General features: G+C 41.9%; 1 protein-coding gene across 7 annotated transcripts in view; it reads left to right on the top strand.

The window, feature by feature from the left end:
* The window catches only part of ADGRL2 (adhesion G protein-coupled receptor L2), a 469,695-nt gene that overhangs the window by 75,791 nt on the left and 368,697 nt on the right, over positions 1 to 25,207 (top strand). For 6 of the 7 annotated variants that reach the window (XM_043553100.1, XM_043553104.1, XM_043553115.1 and 3 more), the window contains one exon: positions 21,010 to 21,081. The gene's annotated coding sequence lies outside the window, so the exon portion shown is untranslated. Of the gene's footprint in view, positions 1 to 13,899; positions 14,003 to 21,009; positions 21,082 to 25,207 lie in introns of those variants that run through there. The other variant, XM_043553107.1, reaches the window with a different exon arrangement.

Here is a 25,207-nt window from a genome sequence, read left to right as displayed (position 1 = left end):
GGTGACTTACAGCCGGAACCTATGTGAAAACCCCTTCTGTTTTATTCTATGGCTCGTTATTCTTGTACTTAGTGCTTGAGAGTTCTTGCTGGATTTTTTTAATTCTTTCCATCGAATCATGTGTGGCTAAAAATATAATTTTCTAAACACTGCTTGTTTCCCTCATAACAGAAACACAAACACACTTCAGATATTTTTTTCATAGCTTGTAAATTTGAACTATGACCGAGTTTGAAATTCTTTAATTTATTTGTTTTTTTTATAGAGAGAAATAGGTACTCTTACTTTGTGCAGTAGCTTGAAACTCCCTATTTTACCATCTGATTCTCTGAATACACACATCTGTATATTTTTTCCTCATTTTATTTCATTTTACTTGCTTGCAGCCATTGCACTGAGAGGCCAAGGAAACAAAATGGTTAAAAATAATGAATGGAAAGTGATTGTTTAATGTGAATATGGTGAGTTCTTTAAGAACTTCAGCTAAAACCACTGAAATGATTGGGAAGACTCAAGGAGCTTTGGATCATGCACTAAATGCTTATATTCTGCAGTATGCACAGAATGTCGGATAAAGAGCACCATATTTAGAAGAGGTAGAAATTCAGAAAAATTGCTCAGTGTACTCTTGACATAGATACGTTTTGAAAATGGGATGCACAGACCTTTTGAGTGGTGAGACAGAAGCTTAACCCTCTGGTGCATGGAGTCAGCATTTGCATATTTTTCATTTCAAATGCTGATCCACACGGTTGCAGACACAATTACATTCATTGTGGACCATATATCTTTCCCATCATTCACTCGGGTTTGTAGGATTATTTACTGATTAGTGCACATTAGTCATATACCTCCAACAGTCCAGTGTCTGAAGTCAGGATGTTGTCTGATCATGCCGAGCAGGAACAAAACCAGAAGAACATATGCTACTGCTTAGGTGCTGGTATTTGGGGCATAAACTATATATATGGAAAGGTTGGGATATTCAATGAGACCAGCTCTTGTACTTCACAACTGTGCAATTTTTGTATGCTTGACTGAAAATGGATATTATCATTACTATATTATTTATCAAGTGCTCAGAGGTAGTCGGCATGTCACAAACAGAGTAAGACAGGTCTCTGCATGGAAAAGCTCACAGTATAAACAGTTGGGAGATAGTGGAAAGGGAAATAGCATGCAAGTAAACTGCCCTCTTTTCCCTCCTCCTAGTTCCCTGTTGAGTGTGTGGAAACTGCTACAACAGTGGAGATTAAAGCAAAAGGTAACTAGACAATCTTGAGATTTCCTCAATCTCCCCAAGTATTAGAACGTCTAAAGGTACTGGCACAAGATTTACAGGGGGTGGGTTAGCTCTCCTCCACAGGGTCTGTGGTGGAAAACTAAAAAAGCTGAAGTTAGATGTAATTTTAAGGCAGACTTCCTCCAGAAGGTGGTGCTGTGACATGAGGAGTGGGACAAGTCTCTGTTGAGGATGTCACCCTTTGGTTTGGAGTGTTGGACTGTCAACCCACCTCTGCTCCTGGATTCTAATGTGGCAGTGGTGAATGTTATTGGACTCCGTTTCTGTATCCATGGTTAGCAATGTGCAGATTTCACATTAGTCATCCAACACATGCCAAACCACTGCAGTGTGCTCTGTTTCAGATTTCCCTTAGAGACATCCAGCAGTATCTGGAGCTGGCCACCATTAGCAGGGAACACCTGTGATCTGCAGTGGTTACCTACCAATTCACTTCTGGGTGCAGATCAAGGGGCTCAGTAGGAACTTAAAGCCCTGAATAGTCTGGGACGGAGCTATTTGGGAAAGTGCATCTCTATCTGTTCCCTGTCCTCGTCTTTGAGATAAAATGGAATGTTTCTACTGTTGATTCCTAGGACAAATTTCTTTAAGTCTGGTATCTGGGCATTAGAAGGTCTTTGGAATTGGTTTCTAAGAGATGAAAGATTGATTGTCTTCAGAGCACAATGGAAGGTGTGTTTGTTTAGCCAGGCATTAGGTTAAATATTCCCATGACAGTAAGCAGAGACTGTTGGCAAATGCGCACAGCCCTCAAGGAAGCAGATTATTTGATCATCACTGGGGAAAGAATTTATTCAGCAATTATTTCATTTTAATTAGGTGAGGCACCTAGACGCCATGGTGATGGGCACCATAAAGTAGTGAGAAATAAACATCTGACAGTTTCATGTTGACTAATCATGTTTCCAACATTGCAACATAATCTCTGGAAATACTGCTTTTAGGTCCAGTTCTTCTGGAAATGGTATGGGGAAAATGCAGCCACCATACCAGGTCAGAAACCAAATACCTGAACCTGCTTTTCTGGCAAAAGCCTTTCCTAATCACTATGATTACGTACCTGAATTGTCCAGCCCTTTTCTGCCTATCGTTTTTTTCATTGTGTTTGTAGATCAGAACTAAGGTTGCTGGAGAGGAAGTGTCAGAAACATTAAATGCAGCCATCAGTCTTTCTTTGTAAGGTTTTTGTATAGTGATCACCATAGTATCTTGATGCTATATTACAGGGTAGAGGTACAAGGTTATTTTGAAGCAATGCCAGTCAATTCCCCCATACAAACCTCCTCCTCCAAATCAAATTTAACTATAAAAAATTCAATATGAATTAGCTTTAAAAATTAATTTTAAAATAGAGCACTAAGCAGCCTTTGTTACCTAAAAGGCCCCAAGAAGCTGTGTATGTTTTGGCTGTTTTCCTTTCTTTTTAAAAGAAATTGATTAGTAAAATTGCTTTTCAAAGCACTCCAGTTCCTAGCAGTTTCCTACAACTGGAGAGAAATTGCTGCTCTTTGTAAATTAAATCAATCTCTGAAGAGTCTTATAAGAATAAAATAGTTTACTGCTGTTTCATCCTTAAGAAAGAGAGATCCATCTACCAATTTATCAGTCTATCTATTTTCTAGCCATATCTATCCATTATGGTTAAAAGTTTTAAAGGACAATAAATTTAAGTATTTTATATTACTTTACATAAGGGCAGTTCAATTTATCGCTATTCCTTTGGAAAGATTAATATCGTGACTGTTCATTGTAGGCTTGTGTTTGGTTGAAAGAAGTTGGTGGCATGACAGCATTTATGGAAGGCATAAGCTCAAATGTCACTAGAGTATCCAAAAATGGATGAAGCATCATTCAGCCACTGCCATCTGTTGAGTGTTTCATGACAGCTGTATCTCTTGACCAGAGCTAGGGCAGATAATCATGAGAGGCACAGAGGAAGTACATAACAGTTAGACCCACACACACAAGAAAATCCCACCTTTGACACTGCTTTTAATTGCACCATAATGATTTTTAACAGACACAGTGGTATGTAGTATAGAATCTGGGTTGATTTAAAGCAAACAATAAAGCACTGTGCAGCTGAAAAGCAATTGAGATTTTTTTCTGCAGGAAGGTTTTTGTCCTGGACAAGTACTTAACAATGCTTGTTCCAGCTACATTGCCCTAAATATGCTTTTATTTAAAAAAAAATAAAAGAGAAAATGTGCCCATAGCAATATGTCAACAAGTCTTTTAGAGTAAACACTTTCTATTGACTAGCTTATGTGAATGAGGACTTTTTAAAACTCTTCCTCTTACACGAAAGGCAATTTTTGGCTGCCAGACTTGACATGCTTTCAGAATACAATATGCTTCATCTGAATGCTAGCTATGTCAGAGGATTGTAGTATGGACTAAAATAGCCCAACTTTCTATTTCCTCCTCCAGTGAATGGATCTAACTTCCCCATGTCTACAAAACTGTCATCTGGTTCTACCCCTTGTGACACAACCTCTCATAAGTTGGGGGGTTCCCAGATGAGAAGGCAATCTGGTCAGGTCAAGAAATCAATGACCTAGACATCAGAAGAGGGGAAAGTTCAAAGTCAAATCTCCACTTTGATGTGAAAGCCTTTTTCTGCACCCTTATCTAACCTCTGCCTCCCCCCATGCATGTCTCATATCACTCTGTCACTTCAATAGGCTAGAGTATCTGTTATTGCACCTCTGGGTTAGCCAGCCGGTGTTGCTATACAGGGATCCAGAGATAACAATTGGAGTTGAGTCCATCACCTCCATGATGGTAACTGCCCACACAGCTCAGGAAGCAAAACTAGACCTGGAATCCAGGACTCTTGCTTGGAGGCGGAGCACTGTACATCTATGGTAGGGTCCCAGCTCCTAAGGTCACATGATATCTGCCTGAATCTGCTGACAGCCTGAAACTAGACCTCTGAGATGAGTGAACTATCACATTGATATTAATGGGTTAATTCTGAAACCTACTGCTTTGGGGAGGCAGGGAACTGAGGACTCTGTGTATGTGTGTCAGGGAGGAGGCCTTCACTGTCACTCCCCATCATAGCTTTGCAGGGTCTTCCACACCTCCTCTGAGATTGATCCCAGCCTGCCTGAACACAGGCATAGGTGCTCTGGAGAAGGTGAAGGGTCCAATTTTCACAAAGAGGAATGGCGGTGAGATCCCCCCAAACCCATAAGATGCACTCTTATGTGAATGGCCTCTCCATTACCAACCCATGCACAACAGGGCCCTGGCAAAGGGGTAAATCTTTAAGCCCTTTAGGGTAGGGGATTATCTGTTATCTGTATTTGTACACTGTCCACCACAACGTGGCTCTGATTCTGATTTAGAGCTTTTGAATGCTGCCACAATAGATACATTTAATAATAATACACAGGAGGGGGGTGATTATTGAGGGTTGTGATTTGCCTTAAATCTGGCTGCACTTAGTGATACTTCATGCTGCATATCTAGGCCATTGAGCTGGCCTGAATCTCTTACGCAATGTTTAACTTTATCTGCTAGTTACCAGCAAAACTTTGGCTGTTGCTTTTTGAAATAATTATGCTGGAGTCAAAAACAAAATACATTTCCATGTTATCTAGTTGCATTGCGAATCCATGGTGTTGGGTTACACTGAGTCACGTAGATTTTCTTTTCTTTTTTATTTTTTTAAATACATAGGTTAAAGCAACAGAGGTTTAAAACACCAGCTCTGCCTTTTGGTCCGTGGAAGGCTCTGGTTTACTGCTACATTAGCTTTTACTAAATTGTTTGGGATTTATAACTTTTTATTTTACAAGTGTATTTTGAAAGAAGTTAGTGAAACAAAACATAAGTGGTCCTGTCCCCCAGAAAGTCACTTTTATGTTTTTGGGGGTTGTTGGGTTTTTTTTAACATGGCAAAGTGGTTGTAAAATGTACTCTTGATTCTTAAATAAAACAGCATGCAAGTAGGGCAGGTATGGGAAGTGGGCCCCTCACTAGACATTTTATAGACCGCACAGGATTCCAGCAGGAACACTGATACTGAATATAGATTTCGTAAGGATTTGTGCAGGACATTTTAACAGGAGATTTTTAAAAAATAACCCAAGTGTGTTTTACAAAGAAACAATTAGGTCAAAGGGAATTGGTTTTGGAGAATCGGGGCAATAGGATGAGGGTTAGTCACAACTTGTCTGAGTGAGAAGTGGTGACTCCAGGATGGCCATTCAGATCCCTTGAAATTTAACAAGAAACCGGACTGCCACTATGAAAATAGTAGGGCAGACCATGTAACTTGACATCTGGGATCCAGGAAGGTTCCCCAGTGTCCTGGGTACTATTGAAATTCAAAACTAAAAGGGGAGCAGCAATTGTTATCACTGTCTCTTGTTTATTATTAGGGCTGATTAAAAAACGCAAACCCCACATTAATTATAAGCATTACAGCGAAAGGGAAGAAGAGAAAGAAAAGGCCTTAAAATTTCATTTTGTAATTTTTAATCCTGGGATTAAATGTGGAAGGGAACAGAACTGCAGTGTTTTGGGGGTTAGGTTTCTATTTTTGTTTTAAGACTGTGCTTGTGTGCTTTTTTTTTCCCCCCAAGGTAAGTGAATGTTAAGTAGAGTGAGATACTATTGCTCCATGCTCCCATGCTAATAAGGCATGCTTCCCACAGTGTGTGACAGAAAGAATGAATACCATGCAGTGCTAATGGTTAATTTGTAGTGGCATGTGTGTTCCTTGAATGTTTGTGAAGTTTCCTGATTCACCATCACACAGTTGAGTCTCCCTCTTTTTTTTTTTAAGACATGGTGATAGGTAATGAGATGAAGCATTTCTGACAGAGAGCTTCTGAATGATACATTGTTCACCACAGCCTATTCAACTTATTATAATAATAATAATGCTTTGCACTTTAAATTTATTGTTAATTTCTCACTATTTGGGGAGCAGAATGATTCCTCATCGAATAATGGCAGTACTGACTGATTTAAAATGTTAATTACTGTGGAATCTGTCACAGATCGTGTCAAGCCACGGTGATGCTAATCTATGTCATGGATTTGAAACTCCTTTGGGAAGCATATATTTAGATTTACTGCTGAGTGAACATGACTGTTAGGATTATGGAGGCCATACAGAGTGAAGAAAAGCAGGAACGCTCCTTCTGACTAGAAAGTAAACAATAGGGTGATTGTCTGCTTACACTTGGTGACTAAACAGCCCAACTGCTGAGGAGCACTAGGTGAAAAGCAGCTATCAGCAAGGAGTCTTAATGTTTTCTTCATGGAGCTAGATGTTGTCAAGGATTCAGATGAGCCACCCTATGAGTGTACAGGAAGCAAAACAGGATATTCTTGCTTAGGCCCTGCTTTGTGTAATTATACAACACTTGAACTCCCAAATACTCCAGAACGGATCACAGCCCTCTAAAAACAACAGCAAACGATCTTGGCATGCTGCTACTAACTGAAATGTTGTTATAAAGTAAAAAAAAAAAAGCAACGTATTTATATTTGTGTCCATAAATTAGGCTTAGGCACACCCTTTGTGCTCTCTGAAAGTAAAGCAGGTCTTGAAATTATTTTCACCCAATTTCATTTCCTGTTTTCCAAAGAGGATCTACTCAGTCTTAGCTCTGCTTTAAAAAGGGTCACTAATTCCAGTATATTACTCTTAATTCCTTTAAAAATAAATCTGTGTATACAGGAGGAAGGAAAAAGCACACCCTTCTGTTTTTAGCCAGATTGTCTATCTCAATTAAAGAACACTGTTTGCACTATTTCTCTGAACAAGAAGCAGACAGGTTAATGCGTGAATGCTCTCTGCTTTCAAAAAGCTGTCCCCCCCCCCTCGTTCCACTGAAAACAGTGGGACTACTCACGTAAGTAGTAATAACCATAATAATACCTAGTTCTGATGCAACACTTTTAATCAGTAGATCTCAAAGCACTTCAGGGTTGGGTCTGACTACTGTAGTATCCATATCTATGTTTAATTTGCTCCAGACCATTTTTGTCCAGAAAATGAAAAATTTGGCTGAGGAAGAAACATTGGCTAACACAATAGGCATTCTTGGGTTTACTTTGCAGACAGGAAGGCAGCAGTTTCTGTGAAATGTGGCACAAACACTGATTGCTTAGTGCTGTTTATAGGAAAACTGAAAAACAAATCACCAAAAACTGAGATGTGACAAAAGCAAAGAAATTCAAACTGATCTAAACCCACTGAACCATATTCTGCCCTCTGGAGAAATTACACCAGACAACCCCACTAATGTCAGTGGGGTTGCATGAATGTAATGAAGGCAGAATATAGCCAATTGTTTGTAATTTTCCCTGCTGTTCCTTAGCTCTATAGTCCATATGGTACCTAACAGCCTACCTTGATCTGTGACCCCAGCAATATGGAAACACACTATGTTGAAGAAAAGAGGAAGGGTTAGCTTCTGCTTTGAACCTCCCTACTTCTGGTAGCTGCTTACCAGTGAGAGCAAGGGGTTCACAATCTACCCATTAGTATCCTTTTGTTTTGTTTATTTTAATTTTTATTTTAATGGCAGAGTATTTAAATAAACATAGGAGGGAAATGGCTTTACAGGAGTGAAAAAGTGGACACAATTTGTGAGCCTCTCTGAATATTTAGAGACTTCTAAGAAGAAGCAGCCATGAAGTTCTATTTTTACTTCATTCTTACCATTTAAAAAATAACAACCTACTCACCCACTGGGAAAAGAACAAAGTAGAAACTGGTTACTCTGCAGCCCAACACAGATTTCTGTGGCAGTCTACCAAGGCCATCCAGGAAACAGGTTTTTTTGGGTTGGGGTAGAGAAATGGGATGAGAGCAAAGTATATTGAATCTAATTTTGATTTTGTCTCTCCCTTTTAGTTCCCTCTAACGTCTTCACTCCCCTTGCCCACCCCTCCTGTACTCTGTCAACTTTTCTTTTCCCTTCCTCTCGATCCACAATTTAGACCCTAAGACTCAGCTAGTTCCTGATGTATAAGCACCTGTTTGTGTCCCTATAGTTCATCAACTCTTGTAATGTTAATCTCAGTCTTACGAGATTCGTTTTTTCTTAAAGCTTCTTCTCCTGGAGTCATGTGATTACTTTTATTAAAAATGAAAATGGATTTGCATGTAAGTTTCTAATGGTGGCAGACAAAATGTTAAAAACATGACCCTGAAGGCTTAAAAATCAGGAGCTCAAAATGTTGAGTGTTCTTTAATGTTATGTCTTTAAAACAATCTCATGATTTTGGGGTGCCTGACTCATCCTTGGGATTGACTTCCTCTGGGTTTCAGAAGTGAACTACCCCACAAAGCCCTGCATATGCACAACAGATGCTGAGGTACTTTGGCTTTCAAGCAGGAAGGGAAGCATTGGCAGTAAGGGGACAATCCCTGCCAAACAAAATGCAGGTGCATAATGAGAAACCAGCTGAGGAAGGTTTAATTGACAATTGGTCAAGCATGGCAATCTGAGAACTACTGTAGGCTTCCCCAGTCAAGCGGATGGTGGTGAGAGTCTCATGAAATGTTGGGCCATGGACACCTTAAAAAGCGGGGGCTTATAATGAAATCCCATAACCACATCTTTCTTCCCAGTGAATTGTGGTAGAACTTGTTTGTCCTTCTGAGCACATGGGGAATTATGGGGAAAGCACTGGAGGACTATCAGTACTTGAGTGATTTAGCCTCAGTCCTCTCTGCAAAGTGGGTGGGTTACCAGTCTGAGTGAAAGTGATGTCTGGGCTCTGGTCTACACCCTAGCCATGCCAGCTGCTGTGGACTTAAAGTGCCATGGTGTGGGGTTTTTGTGTGTGTGGATAGGAGGGGGTTTAAGGACAGCAACCAAGTAAGACCCTGACTTAACTCTGCAGTGGAAATCATTTGTAAAAAAAAATGTCTGAAAAAAAATCATTTCCCCTCTCAGGCCAAGAACATTTTCCAGGATAGCTATGCCATGTGTATGGTGCACACGGTTTATACCAGCAAAACTGTGCATTTGCTAGAATTGCTTATTTGAAACACCACCCCCTCTCCCCTCCCCCCCGTCAAATAAACTATACCACCCAAAGCACAGTTTTGCCAGTATAATTGCATCTACACGAGGGGTTTTTGCTGTCAAGCTATCTCAAGCAGGGATCGTATTTTTTAACACCCCTGACTGACACCCTTGAAAAAACTTGTAGTGTAGACCTGGCCCCAGCTAATCAGGTTTCACATCCTTGATAATTGTGATATCATAAAACCTAGTACGTCCCCAATCCTCTGAGTCTTCCAGCATAGATGAGACATGAATTTCTAGTGTAAAAATCCAAGTAGGAAAAAAATTTAAATAACCAAAAATTTTCAGGCTCACTGGATATCATGAAGAAACAAATCACACATAATCCTCTTTTTTCCTTTGCAAGTCACCTTTAATTTAAATTAAAGTTATATTTGTAATTAACTTTCCAAAATTTTAATCCCAATGGGCCAGATTCTGGTATCTTCTGATAACTGTCCATCAGATCTTATTCCACAAGTTATCCCGGTGGCTTCGGTGGCTATTCAACATGATTAAGGGGATCAGAGTCTGGCCTTATTATAGACACAATCATAAGGAAAGAATGTTTCATATGATTTGTCTATGATAGATCTGCCTTGCTGCTAAATCCCTAGTCTTTCATTTAGTTTCTTGTTAGAGACTTTTGTTAAGACTTCCCAAGGAGTCCTAAGAGGACAATTGAGCCTTTATGGTTTTTTGCAGAAGTAGAGAGAAGCAATCGAGTTCTTGGTTTTCTGTTGTTGTTGATTTATTCTCTGTTCATGCTGCAAACAGTTTCTCAGGGATATATATTTTTTCTTTAAAAAAAAAAAAAAAAGCAGGAGGGGAAACGGACTTGGTCATTGGGGGAAACTTCCAGGTAATCCACAGGTAAGACTTTCCCAAGCATACAGCTACATTATGATCAGTCCCTAAGGCAGGCAGAGTGCTAGCTTCTTTTTCTAACAATTTTCTGTCCGAGAATGTTCCTGTTAAGCTTAGTAACTGAAGGAATTCAACAGCTTCTCACAAGATGGTTCTGAAACTGAAACTATCTATTTTGGACTATAAAGTTATCAGCCAGTGGTGCAAGGCAGCAAAAAACTGGCTTAACTAGCTACCCGAGAATTCATTTTCAGCTGGTGGAGGGCCAATGTAGTGACTCCTGTGCCACTCATCCTCCAGGCCTCAGGATAGGCATAGTAGGGATAGGCACATAGGCATAAGTAGGGAAAAGAAGCATAGCAAGGAACCCCAATGCATCTGGCTGATCCTAGGAGCTGAAATGGTCCCCTGGGTCATTGGCAGCTGGACATAATATAGACCAGACTTCAGGCTGATCTGATTTACACAGTGGTAGAGCCAGTCTGCATTCTGTCCCAAGCATGACGAAGCTTAACTGTCTTAAACCACTTTTATTCTCTTTTTCCTCTCTAGTCCTGCACCGACACAGCTCAGACAACCAGGCAATCCAAACTGTTGTATCTGCATGGCTGCATCAGTTTTAAGGTTGCTGCAGAAATTATGCCTCTTGAAGTCAATGGGATTTGAGGTCATTCAGGATCAAGCCCTTAGTTAGTGACCTGCAATAAAAAGATTTGGGTCATGGTAAGGAAAATCCTCATAGGGGTTTTACAGTATAGATGCGCATAGCCAAGCCTTTCAGCCCTCAGATCTCTTAGCTCTCTCTCAGACCTTGTCTACACTGGCAAGTCTCTGCGCAGTACAGCAGCTTTCAGTGTTGTAACTCCCGAAGTGTACACACTGCCAAGCCCCTTAGTGCGCAGAAACTGTGCAGTTGCAGCACTGTAAAAAAACCCAACCCAACGAGAAGCGTAGAGCTTTCTGTGTTGGGGGTACAGCACCGCGATGCCAGTGTAGACACCCTGGTTGATTACAGTGCTGCAACTGGCCTCCGGGAGGTGTCCCACAATGCCTGTTCTCGCCTCTCTGGTCATGGGTTTGAACTCTACTGCCCTGTCCTCAGGTGACCAACCATCATCCCCACCCCATAAATTCCTTTGGAATTTTGAAAGTCCTCTTCCTGTTTTCTCAGTGATGCATGTAGTGATCTCAGCGCATCTTTCCAGGTGGCCATACCTGCTCCACGCACCAGGTGATCCCCCCAGTTGGATCAATGCCAAGCTGCTGGACCTTATCAGCATTTGGGGAGAGGAGGCTGTCCAGTCCCAGCTGGGCTCCAGCTGCAGGAATTGTGATAACAACGGACAGATTTCACGATGCATGACAGAAAGGGGCCATGACTGGGACACACTACAGCCGATAAAAGAATTGGTTTGGTTTGAAACAATCCTAATTATATTAACTGAAAACAAACAGAGCCCTTCAAAGCAACAGGGAATTTTCTTAAACCTTCATATTGCATCGTCTGCACCAATCACGATCACCTTCTAGCATTACAAGCACTGCACTCGCGAGCATAGCAACAAATAATAGTGGCTTTCAGCTTCAAATTGCTACCTCAAGGCATTCCTGATCCTTATAGCCCCACGCTGCACCCCTATAATAGCCCTGGTCTCTGGCTGTTGAAACTCAGCCTCCAGACACTGAGCCTCTGCACTCCAGCCCTGAGTGAAGCTTTCACCCTTCCCTTCACAAATATTATGGAGCGTACAGCAGAGGAATACTGTCATCGGCCAGGTCCAGCCTCCCATATAGGCAGCGCCAGCGGGCCTTTAAATGGCCAAAAGCACATTCAGCAGTCATTCTGCACTAGCTCAGCCTGTTGTTGAACCGCTCCTTCCTGCTGTCAAGGTTCCCCATGTATGGCTTCATAAGCTACGGCATTAAGGGGTAGGTGCGGTCTCCCAGGATCACAGTGGGCATTTCAGCTTCCCCTACAGTGATATTCTGGTCCAGGAAGAAAGTCCCTGCTTGCAGCTTCATTAACAGGCCAGTGTCCTGAAAGATGTGTGTATCATGCACCTTTCTGGACCAGCCTGCGTTAACGTCCGTGAAATACCCACGGTGATCCACAAGCACCTGAAGAACCATAGAGAAATATCCCTTCCGATTAATGTACTCAGTAGCTAGGTGGTCTGGTGCCAGAATTGGAATATGTGTGCCATCATTTCGCCCCTCTGCAGTTAGAGAAGCCCATTTGTGTGAAGCCACCCCCAATGTCACACACATTACCCAGGGTCACGTCTTTCAAAGCAGAATGTGATTAATGGCCCTGCACACTTCCATCAACACGAGTCCAATGGTCGACTTTCCCACTCCGAACTGGTTAGTGACCGATCGGTAGCAGCCCAGAGTAGCCAGCTTCCACAGTGCAATCACCACGTGCTTCTCCAATGGCAAGGCAGCTCTCATTCTCGTGTCCTTGCACTGCATGGCTGGGGAGAGCTCATCACACAGTCCCATGAATGTGGCTTTCCTCACCCGAAAGTTTTGCAGCCACTGCTAGTCATCCCAGACATGCATGACGATGTGATCCCACCATTCAGTGCTTGTTTCCTGAGCCCAAAAGTGGCATTCCACTGTGGTCAGCGCCTCCGTGAATGCCACAAACAATCTTGTGTCATAGCTACTATGCGTGGTGAGATCAATGTCACACTCCTCTTGCCTTTGTAGTTTAAGGAATAACCCCACTGCCACTTGTGGCGTGTTAGTCAGAGCAAGCAGCACTGGTCAACTGGTCAACAGTGCAGAATTCATTCCTGCAGACCCAAGAGGCAGAGCATACATACAAAAACTATTGAAAGATGGTGCCAAATGCAGACGGAAGTACAGGGATTGCTGGGATGTGAAGCAATGCATCACAAGGCACCGGGACAGGACCCAGGATGCCCCACGACCCCCTCCACCTTCCCACAACTCTTAGCGGCAGAAGACGAAGAGATGCTCTGTGGGATAGCTGCCCAGAGTGCACCGCTCCGAATACTGCTGCAAGTGCCTCAAGTGTGAACACACTTGGCAGCTGACAATGTGAACACATAACAGCGGTTTCCCTTCAGCGCTCTCTGAGCACTGCTGTAACTGCTGGCGCTGTAACTCTGCCAGTGTAGACATAACCTTAGTCTAATCCAGAGTCTATTGAAGTAAACTGTATGACTCCAGTGGGCTTTAGGTCAAACTCCCTGTGGCTGCACTTGACTGTAGTCACCTTCCTCACAGACACAGCATATTTACAATCCCTTTCTGCTGCCTAGGTGCTCATGCCTGTTGCCTCATTCTTTTATCTCACAAGATCAGAGGGCAGTTTACATCTCTCCAAGGCAGCCAGCAGTGACTGTTCCCACTGGTAGTCTAGGCAAGCAATGCCAAGTGTCTTAAGTGAAAGCAAAGCCCATTTGGCTCAGGGCAAAAATACAGAGAATCACAAACAAAATAGCTGTTCAAGAGAATATAGACGCAGCCGGACTAAAACACTATGAAAAGCATAGCTAGGTTGGCTCCAGGTGTAGATCTGATTCTGATCTTGCCCGTTTAAACCAGTCTTAAACCAGAGTGGCATAAGGATGGCCATAGTTGTGGTGAATGTTATGTAGCCTGAAAACTATATTTATTACCACTTTCCTTCTCTCTCTCTCTCTCTCAGCCCAGCTAGCTATCAGCTAGTATTTAACATCTCTCTGAAAGGAGTTTGTCCTTGATTCCAGCCAGTGGCTACAGGGCCAGTGTGGGTATCATGTCCCAGCAAAGAAAGGTGTGTGACTCTTCATTTCTCCCTCTTTCTCAGCTATGGCTCTGCGAGTCCAATTGCTGTCTTCATTAGCATGCTGTCTATTATCTCATTCTCAAGTCCAGACACTGGCACATACTTAGCTGCATTTTAAATTTACACGATTAGCTTCAGTTTTCCTTCACTTCAGTTGATCGTTTTAATTTCCTTTTTCTAATTTCCACGGGGTACATGAGAGAGCTTTTCAAAGATCTTGTTCCCATTTCAGAATAAACCTTTGGACCTTGCCTGAGGGTTGAGTTCTTTAAATTTGATACAAAAATCTAAAACATAAAAATTAGCTGAAGAGACCACAAGGTCTACCATTAAACACTTGGGTGCTCTACAAAGTGTCCCCTACCTTCTGTTAAGAATTGGAGCAAACACCCTCTTATGGAACAGTGTCGCTCAATGAATTAATGAAGACTTCACCTGGGGGGTTCTCTTCCTGGAACACAGATTTGAAAATTAAAGTTCTCTCTACAGCTATAAAATAACATCTCCAGTTCACCACTCTAACAGCTACAGTTCATATCAGATAGTAAGACACCCAGCCATGGCAATGAGAGAGCTCTGTTTTTTGTGTGTCAGATTTGGGGATTTCACGAGGCTAGAGACAGGTTTACATACAAAATGTACTGGTAATTGCACTCTTTGGTTATAACCATTAGTAGAGGCCAGGTTTTTAATTCCTCCCCAACTAATTTGCTATTCATTATTTACATTTGGGAATATTATTTTTAAACTATTATTAGAAAATTGCCTAGAAAGACTTTCTAACCAACAAATGGAAAAAAGCCATTTAATACCAGCATGGTCACTAATGCATGTGAAAGGAAAATGTCCAAGCACGAAGACAAAACAAAGTGGAAACGTGTTTTGCTTACCTCTTCTGGCCCATGAAGTAATAGCTAGCCAATGTAGATTTTCTGATATTCAATTATAAAGTCTTTTTCCAGGGTAACAAATGAGTTATCAATTGCAAAAAGGACTTTGGAATTGACTGGCTGGGTTATGTTTTGTATGTGCGTCTTTTCACCTCCCAGAAAGAATCAAGACTAAGCGCTGAAAGCATGATTTGGTGGGCGGAGAGGGGTTCCTGAGCTTTGTGCTCAGGTGGTGAACATCCTTATTGAAAGTTGTTCACCAATATCCCATCTTCCCCAGATCAGCAGTAATGTTGCATGATGTCTGTTAGATTGAATTACAGTTCTTTCCCAGGCTACATCAACCAGGACAAGCAGCCATCAGAGAATTCTAATGTCCAATCAGTTTGTTGGCAAAAGAAGCTGTCAGGGCCTCCATCAAAAGAGTCACAGGAGGTGAGATGGATGTTTGCAGCCTCCAAAATCACCAGAGCTTGCAGCTGCATCACTGTAAATTCTCTAGTGTAACCGCTTTAAGCCGACAGACGAGAGCTCTCCCTTCGACTTAATGATTGCACCTCCCAAGGAGCGGTAGTAGCTATGTCGGCGGGAGAGGTTCTCCCGCCGACATAGTGCTGTCCACACCAGCACTTAGGTCCATGTAACTTATGTTGCTCAGGGGGGTTGGCTTATTCATACCCTTGAGTGACGTAAGTGGTAGTGTAGAGTCTAGACAATTAGGAAGTGCTTCTTTCTTTAGATTCTTTTTCTTTTTTAACTTCATTTCCTGCAGGCAGATTAAGATGGGTGGATCCCATTAATGTACCTTGAGGAATGTTTAGAATGGCTGCTGAGCTAGCTAGTTTCTTATTAAAGGAAATAGAAACACATACTAGAAAGTTTTCTATTTAATTGATTGTTCCTTTTGAATCAGTTGCAGGGTTCACAAATTTTGTTGTACACTTACTGCTGTGCAATGGATTTTCAGTTTAACGGTGGGAGAGCCGAGGCCAGGGGTGGTGGGAAAAGTGCTGACTCTCTTTTACAACTGCTCTTCCCACTAACCTTTCTAAAAAATCGATATATAAAGTAAGGCAAGGCAACAGTTAATCAACTTAACATAACAAGGGGTCCAGTCCTAGCCCCAGTTCTTCCAATGGCTTGTAAGCCTGAAGAAGCTCAGCATGATGTGTAAAGGGAGTCAAGGTGACCTGTTTTATTAATGAAAAAAGAAAAGGAGTACTTGTGGCACCTTAGAGACTAACCAGTATGGCTATGCATCCGATGAAGTGAGCTGTAGCTCACGAAAGCTCATGCTCAAATAAACTGGTTAGTCTCTAAGGTGCCACAAGTACTCCTTTTCTTTTTACGAATACAGACTAACACGGCTGTTACTCTGAAACCTGTTTTATTAATGGAAGTTTATGTGCCTGCTTGCAGGAGTCAGGGAGCAGCACTGTACATATCTCTCACCAGCTGGGACATCCGTAGGGCTGTAGTAACACCTGTGTAATTATGAGGGTGGGAGACAAAACCAGTTCCTGTACTTATATACACAGACAGCTTGCAGGTGTGTCTTTTTCCTCCCACTCCATTCATTGCCACACCTATGACTGCCCTTGGGAAAGGAAGGCAGTGATATAAGCATTATATGTAGACCAAGTTGAAACAAACTCTTTTGTCAAAATCAAAACACTTCATGTAGCTGTATCCATTTCGAGAGCGGCTCACTCTATAGCCTGGTGGTTACTGCACTGGCCTAGGATTGGGGACACCCAGGTTTCAGTCTCCATGCTGCCTCTTTTAGAGCAAAGTTTTTCAACACTGATCACTCTGAGTCAGGCAGAGCAAGGACTTGGATCTGGATCTCCCACAACCCTAACGACCAGGCTGCCCACACCCCTTCTGTTTCAATTCAAAAAGGGACATTTTGATGTAATCCCTTTTGTGCAAAAATGTTTGAAAGGTTTTGTTTTCATTCCACTGTACAATAAAAACATTTAGAACCCTCAAACAGTTGCTGCAAAATGGAACGGAATTGTCATCCTGTAGTCAGCTCTAATTACATGGCCACCTCAAGGCAGATGCTCGCCCCCTTGGAATCCATGTTAGCATCTAACGGTGTAGCACCTAAATGGCCCACAGCCACACGCCTCATGGGAGCTCTGTGCAGAAGACTCAGCTGGACCCAGGTTTAGGCCTGCTCTGTGCAGCGAAGGATGTTTCTACATCTACCTCCTCTGTCTCTGGCCAATTCAAGGCTTAATGCAGCCACCAGGGATGCCTGGTGTTAACTTGAATAGATTTCCTCTTTTAATAAAGAGGGATAATAAGAATTAATTGGAGGTATTTTACAGTAAGACATGTTAAACACTTCTACCTCCTTTTATCTACAGTATTATGGAATTGGTGTAACATTTGCCTTTTGTCATAGAGACAGATGCTTAGGCTAAAAGATTTTCAGTTTGCCTCAACTTTTCACATTTTGAAGGATTCTTAGTGTTCATTGTCTGAGTGCCAATTGCCGCTGCAGGTGCTGCTGGAAGCACATGATAAGGTTGCACAGAGTATTTAGCTTCTGAGGTCTCCTGACCACATCCCATTAGGTCCTTTGAACTTGAGTATTGAATTCACAGCCTCTAAAAATTCTTCCTTTGAAATTTTCAGTTAAATTTCTTTGTTCTTTTCACCTGTTAGAGTTGTTTTTTTAATTACTCTTATGTCAGAGCACAGGATCAGTGAACTAAAAGCCCTGTCAATTACTCTTTCCTATTTGCAATTTGATTCTGAGATTGTCATCCTCTAATCTGCTCTGAACTTTCTTCCTAAAGTCAATTGAACTTTTCTCTGGAATTACAGAAAAAGACTACTGCCCTTTTACCTAAATTTGAAATATTCCCAGGAGAAATACTGCCCTTGTGTTCAATACGTTGTGTGCATCCTCCTCCGATGCAAAGCAGACAGTCTCTCTTCCTGCTTCTATTTTAAGAAGATGGACTTTAAGACTTGAAGTCACAGGGCTGGATTTTCCATTGCCTTCAACCTTTTATAGTCCTTCACCCCAGTGTAAAGTGGCTGTAAAATGTTACCATATCACAATGGTAGTACTTTTACACCAGTGCAAAATGAGTGCAATGACCACCCATGGGTGCAGTACAATGTAAAATAAGGCCCAAATTTTATAAGAAAAAAGAGCCAAAATTTCTAGAAAAAAGAAAAGGAGTACTTGTGGCATCTTAGAGACTAACAAAAATTTGTTAGTCTCTAAGGTGCCACAAGTACTCCTTTTCTTTTTACGGTTACAGACTAACACAGGTGCTACTCTGAAACCTGTCAAAATTTTTAGGAACATGAGGACAAGAAATCATTATATTCTCTTCCTTTGCTCAGAGACTCTCTTGCTGGTCACCTAAATAATTTTTTAAAAGCTACAATTTCCTAAAAAGAATAATTACAGCTTAATCTTTACCACTCTGGCAAGGTGCTGTGTGTCCACAGATGTGCAAACGTTCTCATTGGAAGCTTTCAGTGCAGTGATGCTATGAACTAGTTTTATCCTCCAGTGTTTGGATTTATGTGCCACATTGTAACTTTACTTTATCATATTATATGTTGTCTAAAACTGTAAAATTATATACAGAAATAAGTTGTATGCCTTCTTGAATCGTCAAAGGAAAATACTGTAAAATTTTTAACTTAATGCGGACGTGAATCCTTTACTCATCCTGTTCAAGATAAAGCTATATTAAAATGAGTACTTCCCCTTCTTTATGGATATTTGGAAAAAAATATATATATATTACTATATGTAATATGACTATTCCCTGAACGCACGTTCGTGTTGTTTTCTAACCCTATATGCTTTGAGCAGTTAGCCTTTTAAATTAAATTCTAAGGAGAGTTCTGACAGCTGTTGAACCCCCAACCCCTGCCCTGTTTAATACAAAATGGTCCTTTTTTTAAATAAGTGACCATTGCCAACCTGAGCCAGAGGGCAGCATTTACCACATTATTAGACTGCAACTTGCATTGCTGATGCATCTGAGCAGCAGTTCAACTCCTCTTTCACTGTACTATACTGATAAATGTAACAGACAATGAATCACCCTCATGGTGCCTAATGCAGAATTGTTGTTAAGTAAATAAATGATGTTGTCATCAGGGTTCAGTTGTAAATAAAGTTGAATTCTAAGCTGGAAACATGCTTCTTCTGGGATTAAAATACACAGTTTTCACTTTCAAAAAACACAGTATAGCCCCAGCCTCGTAGTAATATTACTTAGCACTGAGGATCTCAAAGCACTTCAGAGAGGGTGGTGTCTTCATCCCCATTTTATCCCTTTAGGAACCAACGCCTGGGAAGGTTAAGTCTCTTGCCCAAGGCAACCCAGTGATTCAGTGGCAGAACTGAGAAGAAAACCAGGTTTTCTGTCTCCTAGTCATGTGTCCTGTCCATGGCCTACATTTCCCCCTTGTTAATACTTGGGATGTGAACTGTAAAACCAGATTTTTTAAAAATTAAGAAAGAGGGTTAAATTACCTTTATATATCATTCAAGGAGAAGAAAATCAGATGTTAGATCGCCGCTTAGTGGAATGTTTTCTTGGCCAAGTTAGGCTGGATGGGAATTCTTGAGACCCGAGCTACTGCTAGTTCAGCAGCAGGGATCCATATAAAGTGAAATTAGGCCTTTTCTCCTAACCAAGGAATGACTGACATGGGAATAAAATGTTATGGGTTAAGTTAGCCACTGGGTCAGCCAACCAAACTTTTCCAAACTATCATGGCTGAACTTTTTTTTTATTTCCAGCTTGCCTTTTTCTACTCTTGAACTGTTTTTGATCAGATTGTAAATGTGTAGAACGTGTCCTGGTACGCAAACACACACAAACTGCTTAAAGAACAATAAATAATAGACACACAGGATCACAAATAAAATATACATTGCTAAAGGTGAATAAAAGAGAGTAAGAAATACTTGTCTGCTTCATTTAGCAGAGGGATGGTCTGGGTGTTCCCATCAGTCAAGGAAGCCAGGGATGAGGATGGAGAAAGACAGGGGGAAGCAGGGCCAGACAGGCGCACATAGTGAGATGGAGGGCAATGTTCTGTTCTTGTTTACACCCAGGGAATAGCTCTGTTGATTCCAGGACCAGATCCCCAGCTGGTGTAAACTGCACTGTTGGCTGCAATATTACTATGTTGGCTTACATTAATTGAAGATCCAGCACTCTTGCCTTAAATGGAATGTCTTCAGATTTTGGCTAACATAACAGAGCAGGATTTGGCCAGAATTTAACAAGATGATGAGACAGTTTCTAATAACTTGTGAGCTAAGTCACTTTTGATTCATCTGCAGTTACCTTGGCCACCAGTTTGAGATGTAAGAGAAATGTGATGTGTATTTCAGAAAGAACAGAGGTATAACACCAGCCAGAGGTGGGAAACAAAAGGGTAAAGTTTTGCCCTAATATGTTGAGTGCCTGTTCCAGTCAGAGGAGCAAATGCCAACTCAAAAAAAAGACATGAAAGAAAGCAATGGCTTGCAAATCAAAACAACCCTTTGCTTTTTCCACTGGATCTCTGCTTATGGAAGGAGCAGATGCTAGGGGAAGAGTTCAGACCTCCTTCTTCAAGCTCCAAAGGCAGCAGACTACCCTCCAGATGAAGAAAGAAATGCACTTTTAAAATGGTGGTGGCAGCTTTCCAGTGGCTAACCTGTATTGTCACAATCAATACAAGCAGGTGGCAATGATGGTTCTCTTCAAACTAATTACAGAAGATTGCAAATTGATTTTTTAATTAACCCCCTCCCTGAGTTAGGTGGGCTAGCAGCAGCTCTCCACCTGCTCTGTCACGCTGCTCAGCTCCTGAAATCATTCAGCCACCTTTTCCTTCCTTCCTTGTCTGCGAGATCCTTCTGGCTCTCCTCAAGCTTCACTAACCAAGAAGAAGAATCCCCCATGTCCTTCCCTCTGTCAGATACATATAGATCAAACTATTCACTGTGGCTAGGGATGTAATTGAACTTACCATGTTTATTTTAAATCCTGTTAATGTTTGTTTGCTGTTGCATTTTTAAACCAACTAATGGCTTTTTGTTTGTTCGTTTGTTTTTGTTTTTAGCTGTAGGTGGCAGAACTCAACTCTTGGGACATCTCCTCATCTGGTGCTGAGCGCTATGGAGTCTAAGCCTGCGTAAGTGATCCATAAAAGCTTCTAAGTAATATTATGGGGAACTTCATTTAAATCTCTTCCTCAGCCCTGCTCCCTGTTATCCCTTCCTCAAAGCCTTTCTGGCCAAGGAGAGATGGTCATGGCTCTCTCTCAACTTCAATGCTATTTCTGGATTAGATGGAGCTCAATTAGGTCTTCTTTCTCCAACTCCCACCCCTATTCTTCAGTGTGACCTTCCTGTCACCCCCTGAGGCTGCAGGCAAGCTCAGGACCCAAAGTTCCAATCCCTAGACAGCAGCATCACATGCAGCCACTTGAGCACTTCAAGGAGACAATATAAATCATTGTACTCTTCACAAAACAGCTGCAAGGGAAAAGAAAGTCACAGTGCCTTGCCAACTGAAGGGATTTGTGCCAGCCCCAGTTGGTGTGAAGCATAAGGCAACGGAGTGGGGTGACTGCTGACATTGCTTTAAGTGCACTAAGGATAGCAATTAAAAATTATGCTGCCTTTTGAGAGCGAGGCAAGTGTCATTTGGCACATAGAGTCAAGGGGCTGACAAGAGTGCCAGGTGAGTTTGAAAAGCTTTTCAGGGGTTGCTAATAAACCTTTTCCCTGCTTCCATCCTACTTGGATGATGATCGTACTGAGTTGAACAGTGTTCTTTATTTGCCAGAGTTTGCCCAACAGGTGAGCTTCTTCCTTATGTCTGTTCTGCATGTACCTATTTCTGCGTCGGGGACTACCTCAATTGTTATGAAGGTTTGTTTTTTTGTTTGTTTGAAAGTCTCCCTTTACCATCTCTCCTAGTAGTCCTCTTTAATTACCTTATTTCTAATACTGTGGCTATATTTTTAGTAAGAAAAATAGTAGAACAGGAGCTTAAATCCATCTGTGTATGCAAGCATTTTACTGTGCATATTTCAATCTAATTCTTCCACCATTGCGATGCTCTTATTACACTGTTGCTTGTCAACAATTTCAGTCAGCTCGTGGTCTTTCATCTTTGACTCTGGGTACTTCTAGATTTTCTGCAACAAATTTATCTTTTGTATGTTTACTTTATTTGGGAAATCTGCATCCTTTAACAAAAATATTACCCTAAACATTTATCTCCATGAGAGCAAGGCAAGTAAATGTTACAGCTGAAGGGAGAGTGCTGGGAGTTTATAAAGTGCATTGGAAAATGCTATTTAAGGGAGGGACTAAACAGCTTGGGTGGTTGGGGCATTGTGTCTTCCATGGATAGGCCATTGGCTCAAATTTATATGAGTGCAGCGGTAATCCATCTGATAGAATGTAGCAGTGAAATGAAATAAGCTTGTGGACAATCTCCAGGCCATAGCAGGTAGGTGTCAACCTAAAATATACAAATAGAAAAAAACATCACCACAATGAACTCCTCCTCAGCCACTAGAGGTTTAAGTACTGACTATACATGGAGACTGATCTTTTTTTATTTACAGGCGCCAAATTCTCAAAAATGGAGAAAAAATACAGTAAAATACTCTAGAAAATTAGGTTCTATGTTTAGAAAGAGAGAGTCCTCTTAACAAATTGCATTAATACTAGAAACATTAATGCACTGTGTACTATTATGATTAATAGTTAGTTTGGCAACCAAAAATGTCGAGGTGCCTCCCAAAATAGATAAAAGAAAGAGATGTCAAGCTAATTTTAGACATGATGTAAAAAAGACAATAAGGTAGAGGTTGGGGTCAGAAGGACTGAGAATGCAGGCTTCAGCTGAATTTGTAATGAGGTGGTTCACATTCTCCTTTCTAAATAAAGAACATGCAGCCATATGACATGATGGTGAAGGGGAATGCTAGTGGTTCTCCAACTTTTTCATTCTGCAAAACAGAAAAAAAGATCTTCCCATGACTGCTTCTCCTCCCAGCTTCCGAGTCCCTCTTAATGTTCTTTGTCTGTTCTGGTGGTCCATGGAGAGCCCCTATCATACGCAATTATGCTTTGCTAGTAAAACAAGGAACAATACTATAATCCGATAGCATTGTCACTGAGATAAAGCATATGATAACTTATTATTTTAGTTGATCAGCAGGATGGCCTAGTACCACAAGCTCCCCCCTGGTGGCTTTCATTCAGCTCATCTCCTGGTTCCTGAAAGACACAACGAATTAAAAACAACAAAGCATGGAAACTATTGCTATTCACCATGGTTTTAGAGTGAATATTGCAGCAGTAACCTCAGCTGAGAAAAAGCATAGGAATTGGATACACCACATGTTATACCAGTGCCTTGCCTGGTTCCATACTGGAGGTACCATATGGTGATTATTTAGAAATAGGTATATCTACATAGTTTAATAAAATACATATCTGCCACCAAATTGAAAGGAGTCTTGGAATGCCTGCAGTTAATGCAAATCATCTCTGCTTTGGACATCGCTAAGCCATTATTATTGTTACATATTATTTGCATTATGGTAGCACCTAGAAGTCCCATCCAGGATCAGGAGCCCCTGATGCTAGGTGCTGTACATACACATAGTAAGCTCTTCAGGGTATGGACTCTTCTTAGCTACATATTCTGGCCAAGGGTTACCATATGTCCAGGTGTTCCTGGACATTGCCTCATTTTTGAGCCTCTGTCCAGGTGGATTTTTCAAATAATAGACAATGTTCAGGATTTTTTTCGGACCAGGTGGCTGCAGCTCAGAAAGAACACTGATTGGTCTGCTTCCAGATTGGTCCCTCCTCTGCATTGGCAGCTGATTGGTCCATTGCCCTGCAGCCACAGCTGCCAGATTCCACCCACCCAGGCTGGGGAGTGGGTCCCACAGGGAGGTGCTGACTGATGGCTGTCGCTGTGTCCTGGGCTTGCGCCAGCTGCCTTGCCACCATGACAGGGAGCAACACTGCTTCCAACCCCTGCCACAGGTACCCCCTCCAGCTCCCACCCTTCCCCCCCCCCCCCCCCCCCCCATCCCCTGCAGGGTCCTCTTTTTGGGAACCTGAAATACGGCAACTCTATTCTGGCCAGACTTAGTCCCCTAGACTTTAACTGAAGAGCACCTTTTTGTTTGTTTGTTTGTTTGTTCTTGCAGTGAACCACATTGTGCCAAAATGGCAGCTTTATCCCAATCATTTTCATGGGAGAAGGGGAAAACGTCCCAGAATCTCCTTTGGTCTTTTCCACCTTTTCGGTCTTTTCCATCCTCTTTCAAGTGAGATAGTTATAATCAGAAAAAAAATTCAGGAACAAATTGTAGACACTTCCAGCATAGACCACATAATGTGTTTGTTTCTCAAGTGGTGTTGCCTCCATCCTAGGTGAAAGTGATTGGGGAAGCAAATATAGAGCTTCCCCAGTGTCTTATCCCTGTGTGTGTGAGAACACACACCCTGGTACCTGGGGTTTATCATAGGCGAAGGTGGATAATTTTTGAGGGAGCCCCTTGTTAAAATATTCCCAGCATATTGCTGGATAATGGGGAGTTCAGGGAGAGGCTGTCCTGTTGTCAGGGCACTCTTTCCTGGAGGTGCTATGAAAGGAATAATATCAATTTCACAGGTAAGAAAGTATTTGGCCATCTCTTTCTGACACCCAATGCTGCACAAAGCAGGCCCATGCCCCCTTTCTGAGCCACACACAGGAGGCTATGAATGCCCCAAGGGAGACATTCAGACTGGGGCTCTGAATATTCATCAGCAGTGCAAAGGCTATCACAGGAGTAAAAAGAAAAGGAGGACTTGTGGCACCTTAGAGACTAACCAATTTATTTGAGCCTAAGCTTTCGTGAGCTACAGCTCACTTCATCGGGTGCCTGCTGTGGAAAATACAGTGGCGGGTTGCCTCTCTGAAGGCTGTGAAGACCGGCCTCCACGAGCTGCCGTTCTGTGTGTGTGGGGGGGGCTGGGGGGTTCTCATTGCCCTTCTGCAGCCTCTGAGCAGCGGCACAGGGACAGATGTAAATTGTACAGGTGCAGCTGAAGAAGAGGGAAGCTCTCCCAGCCGGTGAACGCAGCCTGTGAACACGAGTGCTTCACTGCTAGCAAGGATACCTAGGCATTTGCACTTGAAAGGGACAATAAAGAGGTGTCAGAACAATCACCAAGCTGGAAGATTTAAAACTGCAGTGAAGAACATTTTGTGCCATGTGAAAAACGTTGCAGGCCAGA

Source organism: Chelonia mydas, chromosome 8 (assembly GCF_015237465.2).
Source record: "Chelonia mydas isolate rCheMyd1 chromosome 8, rCheMyd1.pri.v2, whole genome shotgun sequence".
Lineage (NCBI taxonomy): Eukaryota > Metazoa > Chordata > Testudines > Cheloniidae > Chelonia > Chelonia mydas.
This window is presented reverse-complemented; position numbering and strand designations above follow the sequence as displayed.